Source organism: Haemaphysalis longicornis, unplaced genomic scaffold, assembly GCF_048455015.1.
Source record: "Haemaphysalis longicornis isolate Haplotype H1 unplaced genomic scaffold, Haemaphysalis longicornis Haplotype H1 scaffold_13, whole genome shotgun sequence".
Lineage (NCBI taxonomy): Eukaryota > Metazoa > Arthropoda > Arachnida > Ixodida > Ixodidae > Haemaphysalis > Haemaphysalis longicornis.
The window spans coordinates 46,521,070-46,536,651 of NW_027526233.1; positions in this window are offsets into that span (position 1 = coordinate 46,521,070).

The following is a 15,582-nucleotide window of genomic DNA, read 5'->3' on the forward strand; positions in this document are numbered from 1 at the left end:
TCCTTCTCCCCACAATACAACTGACATGTTATTGGTAGAGGAATGCAACCCAGCTGTGCCTAGATCCCTCTCCTTTCGCCCCCATCCTGTGCACGCATTAACCGACAAACGGTAATAGTCGGTACTTGCCGCGAAATGCACCGGCGAAAATGTCACTCGGAATGCGTCGTAAGGTGAAGAATTGTAAGTTCACGCATGTGTTTCAACCGAAAAACTCGCTCTTCAACTGGGAGGAATTGGCATCTTCTCGAAGAGCTAGAATTCGAGGCGGCCGCGGCTACATGTTCGCCACTGGTGTCTTTCGGATGTTTTTACGCCCATTGGCGCTTTCGTAGTTTTGCCGTAATCATCTGACAACGACGCTACCTCTGTTGTGAGCCTAATGCACAAAATATGAAAGAGGCATATTTGGTGGCGAGGAAAATAACGTTTTGGAAAAGAGGGGTTGGCTGTGGCAAGGACGAGAGACAAAATATCAAATAGGCATATTTGGTGGCGAGGAGAATAACGTTTTGGAAAAGAGGGGTTGGCTGTGGCAAGGACGAGAGCTGGAGCGGCGCGCAGTATGCCGGCTTTACCGGAATGAAAATGCGGTCGGGTTAAATCAACGCCGCCTGTATAAACATTGCCTAAAGCGTGAGCGAAAAATGGCCAAACAGCCACTCTCCTGTTGCGCTCTCCTACCCTTCCCCGCTCCGTAGCCTTCCAACGTGCTTTCGTGTCCGCCAGCCAGCGCCGCTTCTCGGAAACTATGCGAAATAGTGGAAAGTTTGTTTAGCGTTCCCGAGGCGGCGCTCCTACGCCTTCTTGTTTTTCACCATGCCTGTCTGTGTTGGTCTGTCACTGATAAAACTTCCTTTCTCACGAAGCAAAATCCCTTGCGCTGCCGCAGGCTGGTGCTGGCTTTGCGCGCTTATCTACTAGGATCACAGGCACTGAAATTTTCTGAGTGGGGTATCCCACCTCTATCCCCTCCGCATTTAGGTATTGTTTTGACCCCGCTGTTCGCACTCCGCATCGGTACGCACTTCTAAAATTGCGTACTGTACTGTAGAAGCGCCTGGACAGCGTGGCGGGATCCCAGCTGCTTATCCTTTTGTTTCCTATAATTTTCTGAAGTTTACAAGCACGCTATATTATTGGAAAGTAATCGTAGAAGTGAGCGCCTGAGCAAAAAATGAGCACGCAATTTTTTACTCTCTAAATACTCCAGAAAGAAAAATATCGGTAAAATCATGGCTGCCCCATCCGAAAATATCGTTTTTCTGTTAGCTATATGTTTACCCGACAATCACTATGTTCTTACACTATTTCAGTCCGCCTGCGTCTTTATCTTAGGAAAAATGCAGCAAGTATGAAGCGAGCGACACGTTGAACGAGATCCCCAGTGCGCCACAGAACTAGCGCCCTGTCGCGGCTAAGATGTAAGCGAAATGGCCCTTGAAGCCCAACAGGCAAACTGACAGACACACGTCGTAGAGGTGGGTGCAGCGTTCGCGACTCGCGAGCAGTGACGTAAGGCGAGATGTCCGCCGGCACGCGCCACATAGCGGATTAGTGCCTGAAGAGAGAGAGAGAGAAGAACTTTATTTATAGATCCGGCAAGATGTAGTCAGCGGCCACGCAGGGCTCGCACTACGACTCTAGTGTGATTCGAATAAAGTCTCTTGTCACACCGGGCCTTGGACTCGAGGGAGGGGGGTGCCTTGACAGGGGTATTTGGGTCCCGCTGCCGGTGAGTCCGGCGTGTGGTCTCCCGTTCTCCTCTGTCTTGCCAGAGCCTCCTCGAGTTGCTGGATCGCCCACTTTTGCTGGTGGTAATTGTCCGAGCGAATGCACCGCTCTAGTCCCTCCGGGAGCCGGTCTCCTGGCACCCCGGCTCCCGCCACGCAGTCTTCGGCTTCCTCGCCCCGTGCGGGATCGCCCGTGTTAGCAGTTCTTCCACACCTAGTGATGTGGCACAGAGTCGCGAGTTCACTGTCACTTACACTGCACACAGCACTCACGAAAAGTTCGGGACACGCGTGCCTGGCCCACGCGGGAGTCAAAGCACACTTCACTTGCAGGTGTCTTAGGAGCACCGTCTCCGCTCGAGAGAGGTCTCGATGCGGGTTCGGGTACTCCCTCCTCGCTTCCCGATGTCTTCTGAGGATATCCCCGTAGTCCGTCAGGACGGCGCTCGTTGCTTCTTCGTCAGGATCCGCGGTGACTTGCGTTTCGCCGGCCCGGCACATGGTGAGCTCGCGGGCTGCAGCGTCTGCGTCGTCGTTGCGGTTTTCGACGTTTTCCAGCCGGCCCATGTGAGCCGGAAACCACTTGATGGTCGTTACGGGGCTGTGGGCTCGCGGATCCCGCGAGGCCCGTCCGAGTTTCACGATTCGTTCCGCTCCTTCCCATACCGTACTCCTTGCAAAATTCCTGATCGCCGTCTTTGAATCGCTCAGGATCGTCTTGACGCCGGGTGTCGCCAGCGCCAGGCCAATCGCCGCTTCCTCGGCTTGGCCCGGGGTCTTCGCCCTCACCGACGCGGCGTTGATCAGCTCGCCCGTGGACGATCTGACCACCGCTACGGTGAAAGCGTTCGCTGTAGTCGGGTACTTCGCCACGTCCACGTGGGCCGCGGCGTCGTCGTGCCTGTAGATCCTGGCCAGGGCTGTCGCCCTTGCTAGGCGCCTTTCCCTGTCCCTCTCCGGGTCTACGTTCTTCGGCATAGGGAACACGATGATTCCCCTCGCCTCCTCGTCTCCGAGCGGTATTCTGTCGCTCGTGTCGCTGTTCTCCCCTCCTTTGGGCGGGTTGATGCCAGCCATGTCGAGGATGCTCCTGCCCGTTCTCGTGCAGCTCAGCCGCACCAGTTGGGACATGCGTTGGGCCTCGCTGATCTACGAGAGTGTATTGTGCACTCCCAGATCCAGCAAGGCCGACGTCTTCGTCCCCGGGAGAAGTCCCAGGGCGCTCCTGTACGCTTTGCGTATGGCTGCGTCGATCTTGCCCTCCTCCGATCTCGTCCATCGGTGGAAGGCTCCTGCGTATGCGACCTGGCTAACGACGAAGGTCTGCAGAAGGCGCAAGAGCCCTCGCTCGTTCATGCCGTTGTATCTCGACGACACTCGCTTAACCAAGCGGGTCGTTATTCCGATTTTCGTGATCATGTTTCTCAGCGCCGTGGTGTTGGTTTGGACACCGTCCACGTGCATGCCGAGAATCTTGATGCCGGGGACGTGCGGGATGAGTTCGCCGTCTTCCGTTCGTAAGGCGATGTTCTTGGCCGCCTCTTGCGCCGCCGTCTTCCTGTATCGCCCCGGTGGCGGCAGCACCAGGAGCTGCGATTTTTGCGGTGAGCAGCGCAAGCCTGTGCTCGAAAGAGCGGACTCCACCGCTCTAACCGCCTCCTGAAGGTCCGATTCGATTTTCCCGTCGCTCCCTCCCGTCACCCAAATTGTGACATCGTCTGCGTATATGCAGTGACGGACGTCGGGGCCCAGCGCCTTCAGCCGTTTGGCGACCTCGATCATCACCGTGTTAAATAGGAACGGCGAGATCACTGAGCCCTGCGGTGTTCCTATGCTTCCGAGTCTTCTTTCCTCGAGCTTTCTGTCTCCCAGCGACAGTCTTGCCGTGCGATTCGACAAGAAAGCGCGGACGTAATTGTAAGATCTTTCGCCCAGGCCCAGACGAGAGAATTGCTTGAGGATTGCCGAGTGTTTGACGTTGTCAAAGGCCGCCTGAAGGTCTAGGCCCAGGATGGCTCGGTTGTCCTTGCCAGGGACGCCTCCCGGGGGGTCTAGTACCTCTCTCTGCAGAAGTAGCATGGCATCTTGCGTCCCCAACTTCGCTCTGAATCCGAGCATCGTGTCGGGGTAGTAGCCGTGCCTTTCCATGTAGTCGTTCCACCGGGCGTTGAGGACGTGCTCCAGGACCTTGCCCACGCAGGACGTGAGCGAGATCGGTCGCAGCCCCTCTATACCCGGTGGCTTGTTCGGCTTTGGCAGGAGAATTGTCTTGGACGTTCTCCACGCCTTGGGGAGAGTTCCGTTCCTACAGCACTTGTTAAAATATATCGTGAGCTCCGTGATGGATTCGTCGTTGAGGTTTCGAAGGGTCTTGTTCGAAACACCGTCCGGGCCCGCCGCCGACTTGCCGTTGAGGGCTTGCGTCGCCCGACGTACCTCCCATTCTTCAATGTCCCGGTCCAAATGTGCGTTTGGAGGGCCATCGTAGTCCTCTTGTTGTTCCCTTTTCGTTTCCGGTAGGTATCTGTCGTTTAGCTGTTGATGCATTTCTTCTTCTCCTAGCCTCCTGGCCGTGGTGTGGAGAATTCGTGTCATGCGCGTGCTCTGGAACTCTGTGCCCTTGGTCTCGTCCATGAGCGTTTTCAGGAGTTTCCAGGGGCTGCTGCGGTGTAGTTGCCCGTCTATCTTACTGCACAGCGCAGACCATTGTAGGTTGCACAGTCGAGCGCTGTGTTTCTCTATCTCTCTCCCGAGCTCCGCGATGCGCTTGCGGAGCTTTTTGTTGTGTCGTTGTCGCTTCCACCTCATCTGTAGCGACCGTCTGGCTTCCAGGAGGTGCGCTAGACGCGAATCTATCGCTTCCACCTCCTCGTCCGATTCGATGGTCTTCGTCGTGTCCTCCGCGGCTTTCTGAAGGCTTTTGATCCATTCGTCGATGTTTCTTACGCGGCCCGGCTTGAACTGCCTGAAGGCGTCCCAGTCCACGATCTTGTGCTCCTTGTTGTTACCTCGTCGGCCCTTTTCGTGGGCCAGCGGGATTTCCACCTCTAGTATACAGTGGTCGCTGCCGAGGTTGTGGCCGGTGTTGTTCCACCTGGCCGCTCCTCCCTCGGGAACCAGTGCGAAAGCCAGGTCTAGGTTAGTGTCGCTTGCTACCGACGTGCCTACCCTCGACGGCTGCGTCGGGTTCGTTAGCAGGGTGAAGCCTGCATCCGCGGCGTCCGCAAGCAAGTCCCTGCCTTTGGCCGTCGTGCGTTTGTACCCTAGCTCCAGGTGGCTAGCGTTGAAGTCGCCGCACACCAGCGCTATGGCATTGCCCGTGCCGGCCATTTCTCTCTTGGCCAGCTCTTGCGTTGCTCTGATCTTCCCAAACAGAGACTTGAATTTCTGTTTGCGATCGTACGGGTTACTATATACGTTCGCCAGCAGGAAGGACGTCTTGGTCTTCCTGCTTTCTCTCCGGCGTGACGACCCTTTGCCCGTGAGGATTATCTCCGTTACGCAGGTCTCCATCGCCATGTTCTTGTCCCCAAGAAACTGTGGGTATTCCGTGTATGCTAGCCCCTTCCTGATGAGGGTGCATACCCCTTGTGCTGCCCCTTTCCCGGCCGTCCGGTTGGAGGGGGGGCAGAAGTGCGATTTGTATCCCAGGAGCTTTGGTTCCTGCTCCATGTGGGTTTCCTGTAGTGCGATTATGTCTGGCCTCCTGTCCGGTTCCAGCAATCTGATGTGTTGCTGTAGGACCGCCCTGCAGCGTCGGAAGCCATTGGCGTTCCAATGCCATACTCTTATTGAGTTACGACGATCCATCGTTAGTGTTTGAGAGGACCTCGCGTATTTGACGCATCCATGTTGTCGAATTGACACGTCACCTGCTTTTGAAGCTGCTCAAACTGTTGAGCGATTTGCTGTTGCACCAGTTGGGTACACCTCTGGATGATTCTCTGCTCCATAGCGTCGAGATTTCTGTCCCATTTCTTGTAAATGATCTCCAGTCTTGCGATTCTGTTGTTTAGTCCAGCATAGCCTATCGGGCTCCGGGCTATTCTTATGCTGTGTGTGTTCTCCTCGGACTTTACCGATGACGACTCTCCGTCCTTTTCGCTTTCTTCAGGAATGATCTCCTCCTGAATGGCTGTTTCGTTTCCGTTCGCGGCCGGTTCTAGCTTCCCTCCGGAACTTCCGCCCTTTCTGGCTTTCTTTGGTCTTGGGCGCATAGGAGGTTCCTCCTCTGACCCGTCTGTGGAGTCTTCCTGAGTCTCCATGTCGCCGCTTTCATTGTCCAGCTCCCCCTTGCGGAGTTTGGCTATCAAGATGTCCTGTTTGTTGATGTGTTCTCGTTGTTGATGGATGGTACGCTGTAGGGCCTCTACAACGGCCTTCATCTCCTGTAGCTCTCTTTGGATCTTCGAGAGTTCCGTCTTTGTTTCTCGGGCTTCTTCTTTATTGTCCGCCACCTGGCTCTTTGCCATATTCTTGTTGTTTTTGCCTTCTGCCGGCACAGCTGCTGCCGGAGGAGTGCCTCCTCTCCCGCTGTCGGGTTCGGCTCTCTCCCTCCTGTCGCTCTTGGAAACCGAGCGTGGCCTCTGGGCGGGGCCTGCACTCTTGTCCCTCCTATTGCGGGCGTTCCCTTCGGCTATGACGTCAGCCCACGTCATACCCTCTGGCCTACTTTTGCTCTTGCTCCTTCCCCTTTGTTGCTGTGGGGGGGCTTCTCGAATCTTCTCCGGGTTTCTGGAGCTTCTTTCTATTTGGCGGGAAAAGGTCGTTTCCTTTTTCATGGCCATCTTGCCCGTCGCCATCTTGTCTTCTCGCTTGTTCTTCTCAGCCAAGCGAGCCCTTATCTGTGGCGTTACCTTGAACTTGTTCTTGCAGCTTCCTGCTCCGGTAGGGTGGGCTCCACCGCAAAGCTTGCATCTCGGTTTGCAGAAATTGACGTGTTCTTCATCGGGGTTGTTCCGCCCGCATGCAAAACACACCTTAACTTGTGGCGTTGGACAAACGTCTCTCCTGTGCCCGACTTTCCCGCACACTTCGCAAACCTCTCTGTGTTGCCTGTACAACGTGCATTTCGCTACTACTCCTTCGTACTTCACGTATTACGGGACTTTATCTCCGTCGAAAAGTATTACCACCGACTCGGTTCTACCGAGCCTGTGGGCCGCCAAAATTTTGGGGTTCTGCTTGTTTACGAGACTGCGAGTGATGTTCTCTTCCGTCTCGTCTACTCCTACGCCGCTAATCACACCTCTCGCAGTGTTTTCTGGAGTGCACTTGTAAGCGTATGCTTCATACGTGCGGTCTCCAAATACAATGTTTCTGATCGATCCATATCTAAAGGATCTCTCTTCGCTGGGTGTACTCAACACTGCAATATTCTGTGCGAAGTTCGGGGCGATCGAGTCGTCCTGCACTTCTTCCATCGTTAGTCCCGCTGCTTTCGCTACGGCCGCTCTTAGCTCAGAGAGCTTGTCGGTTCACGAAGACGCCAGAAAGCCACTACGAGCACGGGAACCTCTCCGCAGCGAGGATCGCCGTCTGAAGGTAAGCCAGGCAGGGCAGCCTCGGCTTTGATCACTAAAGCTAAAGAGAAGAGACGAAAGGAGCTAAAAGCTCAATACGTCGCTAAAGTCAACTCTAGTATGGCAAAGGCAGCTAGAATGCCCATTTTCGCCAAGAGAAGCGAACACCGCGTGGTGATAAGACCACGAGGAGGACTCGCAATGAACAACGTGCCTGAACTAAGCGTCCCTACCCGTGGCCTCCGCGATTTGCTGCCGGCGGCGCGCCGTTGCTCCGGCCGTGCCATTCGGCGCGGAAGCAAGGGGAGCAGTGTAATTTTGCTAACTCTGACACACGCCGCGAGGCGGCGCCGTTAGCCTAAGGTTGAAGCGAGGCTCGTCTGGCCGACGCTGCCAGCGCTTTGAGTTGTAAATCAGCCTTCGTTGTCGCGTCTTCGTGCTAGAAAACTCCTCAATATGTGGTCTATGTATTTTGACTCGATCCTACAAGTACAAAGTTGTTTAACGTACGTTGTTTAACACCCACGATTGCCTTTGCACGCAACTTTAGTGGCCGTTTGCTTGAAAGGCGAATGCGATAGCCCAGGGCTCTGTCATCTCGGGCAGAGTGAATGCCAGCGTGCTGAATTCTTTTTTCGCTGTTACAGCATTTTCGCGCGATATCGCTGCGCAAAAATATGCTTTTTTTTTGCCTTTTAAGTTGTTTCGAACGCTCTGGGTATCCGTTGTGTGTGTCTGTGTGTGTGTGTGTGTGTGTGTGTGTGTGTGTGTGTGTGTGTGTGTGTGTGTGTGTGTGTGTGTGCGTGTGTGTGTGCGCGCGTGTGTGTGTGTGTGTGTGTGCGCGCGTGTGTGTGCGTGTGCGCGTGTGTGTGCGTGTGCGTGTGTGCGTGCGTGCGTGCGCCAAAACAGCGCAATACCGCTAAGCTCTCGTGTATTGTTTATAGGCAGGCGACTACGATAGTCAAATAATCTGTTAGGCTTCCACGGGTACGAATCAATCATATTTTTGCGTTTTATTTAATATGCTTAGGGGTTTCAAGTACCTACTGCAATCACGCTACCAAATTATTTGCCGTGAGTGAAAAAGTCATGATATTCCGCGATGCCTTTCATATCGCTATCGACTCTACATACGTATTTTTTCGAAAGACTGTTTTGAATTTCTAGATTTGCTAATTTGTTGTCATGACATGTTAAGGGCATTATTTTTTTCGGTGAGCAGTTAAGCTGATCACTAATATCTGTATGCACAACATCGGCTGTAAGTAAGTTGTTCGGGATATTAGTGAATAAACACATCAAGTGCAGAACTATGACAATCGTAACTCCGGTAAAGATTTTTATTACATTACTTAGACCACGTCCATTTATGGTAGACTGGAAGTCGCTCTGTACGTTTGTATATGCAACATGCATGCCAATAAACGGCACCAGCACGTTTGCCCTGCCTATTGCGGAAGAAATACCGATAGCCATTTGGACAGTATATACTTCAGATGCTGAAGTATACGACGTCTCTGTTAATAGTATCGCGGTAAAAGTTACGCCAAACGTTTCAAGTAGTGTTGCCATGTCATCTACTTTATCTGTCAAAGACCGTACGTTTAAAGGAGAAAAAAGGAAACGACATAGGGGGTATTTTCGTGTTTACTAATGGTTGGATTTCGGCCGGTTGAATTCCCATAATTTGGTTCTTGCTTGGAACGCACGGAATGTTCCAAACAACCTGTACGAGATTTTTAGAAACAAAACCGGAAAACGTCTTGTGTTTTGGAACCATGCGTGACTACAAAAAAGAATACTGCTGTGCAATGAATTCACTTATGCATCACCCCGGGCATAGTCTACGTCAAAAATTCAAAGCACCAGTAATTACCCTAATGGCACCAGTAACTACTTCTATCTTTCACCTGCATTGGTGTGCGGTAACTCTTTTATTAAACGTCGCACACCGGCTGCGAAGGCCGAGTTTTCGTCCTCTGCACCCACCCGCGCCAGGGAAAACGACCTTAGGCTACGCGCGCCGCGGTGCGGCGGAAAACGGCGAAACAGCCTCTTCGGAATTACGCTCTCTCCGGGCGATTGGAACGGCCGGAGCAACGGCGCGCCGCCGGTAGCCGATCGCGGAGGCCACGCCCTACCCTTCCCATTGAAAAACGCGCGAGACGCGTCAGGCAATGTTAATACAGGCGGCGTTGGTTAAATATATACTCAGTGGCATAACTAGGTAGGATGGCGCCCATGTGTAATATATATTCGCACCCCTCACGGTAATAATGATACTAATTATTTTTGCAATATTATTATGGTTATATTATTATTATTATTATTATTATTATTCCCCGCTTCGTTGGAAGAATGCAAGGGTTGTTCCTGTATTTAAGACAGGTTCTAAATTGGACCCCACGAACTACCGACCGATATCTATTCTATGTGCTGCTTCTAAATTGTTTGAGTCAATACTGCATAAACTACTCACATTCAGTATAAATACCACATTAATACCTGAACAGCATGGTTTTTTCGCGGGCCGATCGACCACTACCAATCTCGTCAACTTCATGCTGCATGCTTCGGAAGCTGTGCAAGGGAGAGGTCAACTTGATGTAGTCTACTTTGATTTAAGCAAGGCTTTTGATGTCGTCTGCCACGAGCTCTTAGCCAAAAAAACTATCTGAGCTTGATATACAACCATCCCTGATATCTCTTATATGCAATTATCTATGTGATAGGTCATGTTTCGTGCATGTAAATGGACAGTCTTCTCTCTCCTATGAGGTCACCAGTGGTCAGGGCTCAGTTCTCGGGCCACTTCTCTTCTCAATCTTTATAAATGACGTCGCGACAATATTTAATGATTGTAATTTTCTTTTATATGCCGATGATGTAAAAATATTTAAATCTGTTTCCTACTCTGCCAGCTGTTCCGCTCTCCAGAGAGCAATCTCGTCCTTCTCGCATTGGTGTTCATGCAACAAACTCCTTATTAATACATCTAAAACTAAGGTAATGACATACACAAGAAAGACTGACAACATCTTGTTTCCCTATAACATCAACGGTGAATTACTCCCACGTGTGGTAGAGGTTAATGACCTAGGCGTCACTTTCGACAGTAAACTGAGCTTCTCTCCACATATTCAGGTAATTACTCGTAGAGCTCTTCGATCGCTTGGCGTTGTCTGTCGCGTGTCCAAGGAGTTCAAGGAGCCGATTTCTCTTCTCAAGCTCTACACAACTATATGTCGTCCTCAGCTTGAATATGCATCTGTTGTCTGGAACAGCACGAGCAAAACAAACCGTAAGCTTGTAGAAAGGGTCCAAAATGAGTTCATATCTATCTTCAACCATCGCTTTGGCGATAGTAGTAATTATAACCCTGGATCGCCCTCTTCATTGACGCTATCATGCTTAACTTCCAGGCGGAACAAGGCTGATATTCTCTTCCTCTTTAAAATTATGCACGGCATAGTGTCTTGTGGTGATCTGCTACAGCATGTTCGTCTTTATGTGCCGCAAAAGTGGACCAGGAAACATGATACCTTTTGCAATCCCAATTGTCTGCGTGTCTTGTGCCCTGTGTGCCGACTGCAATGCACGTACAATCGGTACTCGGATTACCTTGATATATTTAATGATTGCCCTACTCTGTTTCGCAAACATGTCTGTGAGTTTGTATTGGCGTAACTGCCAACTTTTCTGATTCTGCATTTGGCTTTTATCCTTGAGTTCATGTACTTAAATGACTTTCATTCCGTAACTTCAACATAAGCTATCCTTTCGTTTTTTTTTTGTATTTTGCATTTTATTTTGTATTTGAAAGATGTGTACATTATGTTTCGTGTGTTTCTGTTTCCGTGCGCCAGCACAAAGGCCGACCCTGGCTGTTCCTGGGCACGCAAATAAATGATTGATTGATTGATTGATTGATTGATTATTATTATTATTATTATTATCCATATTTAAGCACCGTCATCACAATCACAGTTTTCATCCTGATTCTGACTTACCCATAGTCCCTTCCATCCCTTCCTTGAACTGCAGACGTATGCGTGCAGACCTTACATTTCTTCACAAAATTGTTCATGGCGACCTTTCTTGCGCAGACCTGCTTAACTGTTTAGAGTTTAGTGTACCACAAAAGCCCACCAGGTCGCATCGCCCGTTCTTGACCGCTGCGCGCAACTCCAATCATTGTCCTGTGCGCAGAATACAGAATTGTTGCAACCGCTTCTTTGAACGCCTTGACATCTTTCAGAAATCCTTTACAATTTACCTTACAGCGCTGTTGAATACAGTATGCTAAACACCTATGATATGTCTGTCGCTCTTTTTTTTCCCTGGAATTTGGTTTCTCTGCGGTTGTGTCTATCCAACTGATAGTTGCCTATTTTTGAAACTGCTTACTGTCATTTGTTCGTATTATCATTTGTCTCCACACTCCGTTGTTTTTGTTGTATTACTGTCAAACTTTGTTGCTCTGCCTGTCGTGTGGCCTTTACGACAGGCAGAGCAACATAGGCATCTTCTTTTTTTATTTTTTACCTGTACCCAGGCTCCGCCTGTGCTTTATTCGTCATTTTCACTACTTCAATTTTTGTGTCTTGTCGCTTGTTTGTTTCTTGCTATATGTTTCTTGTATTTTGTTTTCATGTAACTACCCGTGCGCCAGCACTCAGGCCTCTGGCTGTTCCTGGGCACGTAAATAAACATGATTGATTGATTGATTGATTGATTGATTGATTATCCTTCAGAGTCTGTAATTGACAGTGAAGATGTGTAATTTGGACATCTTTTACCAAAACACTCGTGGTCTACGAACTAAGCCAACTGAATTTTTCGCTAATGTTATTTCGTCTTCGTTTCCTGTCATTGTGATTATCGAAACTTGGCTGTGCAATGAGATTCCCTCATCAGACTATTTTCCATCAAGTTACAACACCTTCCGCAGTGATCGTGACTTCAGTGCAAGCAAACAAAAAGGTGGTGGCGTACTTATGACTGTAGATAATTCTCTGAGATCTGTTCGCATAAGTGACATTGAAACTGTTCCTGAATCAATATGGGTCGAAATTAGCCTTGATCGCTGCGAAAAATTGTTGATTGGGTCCTTCTATGTGCCGCCTAGCATTACCCCAATCTCTTTTAATGACATCATTTCTTCTATTGAAAATGTCATAGCTTCGGATAGGAAGCACAGGATTGTTGTTATTGGTGATTTTAATACCCCTGGTATCGACTGGAGAACACATAAATATTCTCATTACCATCAATACATAGAGAATAAGTGCGGCCTGCTATTAGATTTTCTTGCTTTTAGTTCCCTTCAACAACATAATTCTATTGCCAATCCTTGCGGTAACATATTAATCAGCCTATTGAAGTGTCACTCTCTGACGTTTTTCTTGTTCGTCCCGATAAATTTCACCCACCACTTAAACTAACACTCTCTCTGTCTAGGGAAAAACAGAGCTTTCAAAATAACATCAACAAATCGCCCAGATTTGCTTTCAAAAAAGGTGACTACGTTGGCTTACACCGTGACTTATACTCCATTGACTGGTCTATGGTAACTGAAAAAAACCAATGTTGATGACCAAGTAGATCAGCTTACGGAACTTATCTTAAGCAGTATGCGCAAATATATTCCACAATATACTCCTAAACTCCATAAATATCCCCCCTGGTTCTCGTCTGAACTTATAAGTGCTCTAAAGCATGAAGATCGCGCACACAGAAAGCTTAAAAGCACTCCATCTCTCGAGCGCAAGGAAGATTTCCGATGCTTTCGAACTCTCTGTAAACGCCTATATAAACGGGATCACAGTTCATATATTGCACACTTAGAAAAAAGCGCCTCTGACAGGCCGGCTGAGTTCTGGAAGTATGTACGCAAACGGTCTAACAAAAGTGAAGAGCCTTTAATACTACTGGACTCCAATGGAACAGAACTACAAGCCGTCGCTGACTGTTTTGCCACGCAGTTCTCTTCCGTTTATAAAGCCTCTGACTCTAGCACTACTATCGAACAACATTTGGAAATCAACACACCCAATGCTCTGTCGCTAGATGAAAATCTCATCAGCGAATGCATTAGGCGCTTGAAACCATCCTTATCATCTGGTCCAGATGGTATCCCCTCAGCCATACTAAAAGCTTATAGCAGTATATTGGTCCCAGTACTGACTAGCATATTTAATAACTGTCTGATTACTTCCACATTTCCTAGCATGTGGAAAATTGCTCGTGTTTTTCCAGTATTTAAGTCTGGCTCTAAAACTGATGTCTCGAATTGTCGACCGATTTCTCTTCTCTGTGCCATGTCAAAGAGTTTTGAGCTGGCCCTTCACCACATACTGTCTTTTAATGTGAAAAACTCATTGAATAATAATCAACATGGATTTGTCCCTGGCCGCTCAACCGTCACTAATCTTGCCAGTTTCATGAAGCAAATATCTACACCTGTATTCCAGAGAGGACAGGTCGACACCATTTACTGTGACCTCATCAAAGCGTTCGATGTAGTCAGTCACTCAATGCTTATGGTTAAACTTGGTCATTTTGATATTGACACCGCTGTTGTGAATCTATTGCATAGCTACCTTCGTGACAGATCATGTTATGTTGCCGTCAGTGGCCAAACGTCCTCCTTTTACAAAGTGACCACTGGTGTACCTCAGGGTTCGGTATTAGGCCCACTCCTCTTTTTAATGTATGTTAACGACGTTTCTTCTGCCATTCGCAATTCTTCTTTCCTTTTGTATGCAGATGATATAAAGATATTTAGGGAAATTCATTCATTTAACGACTGTCGCTTGTTGCAGTGTGATTTGTGTTCTTTTTCAGAATGGTATAAAAACAATAACCTTTCTCTCAATATTTCAAAGACAAAAGTCATGAGTTTCACTCGCAAATTATCTAGCGTATCTTTTTTATACTCTGTCAATTCTGTGTCTTTATGTAGGGTTTGTGAGATCAATGATCTCGGCGTTCTCTTTGATAGCACCTTGCATTTTTCAGCTCATACTAAGCGTGTTGCTATGCGGGGTCTTCGTTCTGTCGGCTGTGTTTGTAGAATATCGAGAGAATTCAATTCTCCTATGCCACTCCGCAAATTGTACACCGCAATATGTCTTCCTCAACTTGAGTATGCATCTGTTATCTGGAATGGCATCTCTAATTCCTTAAGTAACGTAGTTGAGCCTGTCCAGAAAAAATTTCTAAGCGTTTACAACCATCGCTTGGCTAAAAATGACTCTGGCTCGTGTTCTAACACCGTTGAACTATTGTCACTGCCTTCACTTCGCTGCCGGCGAAATCGCGCCGATCTCTTCTTTCTTTTCAAGCTCGTTCACGGTACTATATCCTGTTCTGTACTGCTCTGTAGTATTTATTTTCGGATTCCGCGGAAGCAAAAAAGAGAGAGCAGGCCGTTTCTTGTAACTACCCGCCTCTCTCAGCACTCAACCCTCAACCTGATACAAAGTGTTTATAATTTTTATTTTCTTGGCCTCGATGTTTTCGATGGGTCATAGTTATCGTTTTCCTCCAAGGTTTCTACCGTTATAAGATAACATGACGTGTGCAATTTGTTCTATCCTTCTCTTTTAGTTTATCTGGCGCATTGTTGTATGTATGTATGTATGTATGTATGTATGTATGTATGTATGTATGTATGTATGTATGTATGTATGTATGTATGTATGTATGTATGTATGTATATTATCTGACTTTTCGTCATTATCATTAGCTATTTCTCATACTGTGTTAATCTACTTTTGTCCTGTCGTCCTAATATTTGTGTGCGCATTGTGTCTCTGATAGTTTTCTTCTGAACAGTCATCTTGTTCTATTGTGTTATTCTTACTTTTTTTTGTTTCTTTTTTTTTTGTGCGCCAGCATCAAGACCTCTCGGTTGTTCCTGGGCACGTTAAATAAATGATTGATTGATTGATTGATTATTATTATTAATATTATTATTATTTGAGCGATCCTTTGTTCTGGCCGAAGGGCTGCCTTTTCAAACCTTTCCGCGGAAAGCTGCATGCCGAAATGTTCTGTTCCACTGATGTCCCACACGATGAAAAAAACTAACAATAGGGTGGACATTTACTATCAAAATGCGCGCGGCCTTCGCACTAAAGCGTCCGAATTTTTTGCTAATGTACTTTCCTCAAATTTTCCCATTGTTGTAATTTCTGAATCCTGGCTCTGTAGCGACATTAGCTCAAATGATTATTTCCCTCCAAATTACCAAGTTTTCCGCAAAGATAGCAATTTTGCTGGGGCTAAACAAAAGGGAGGGGCGTATCAGTTGCGGTCGATTG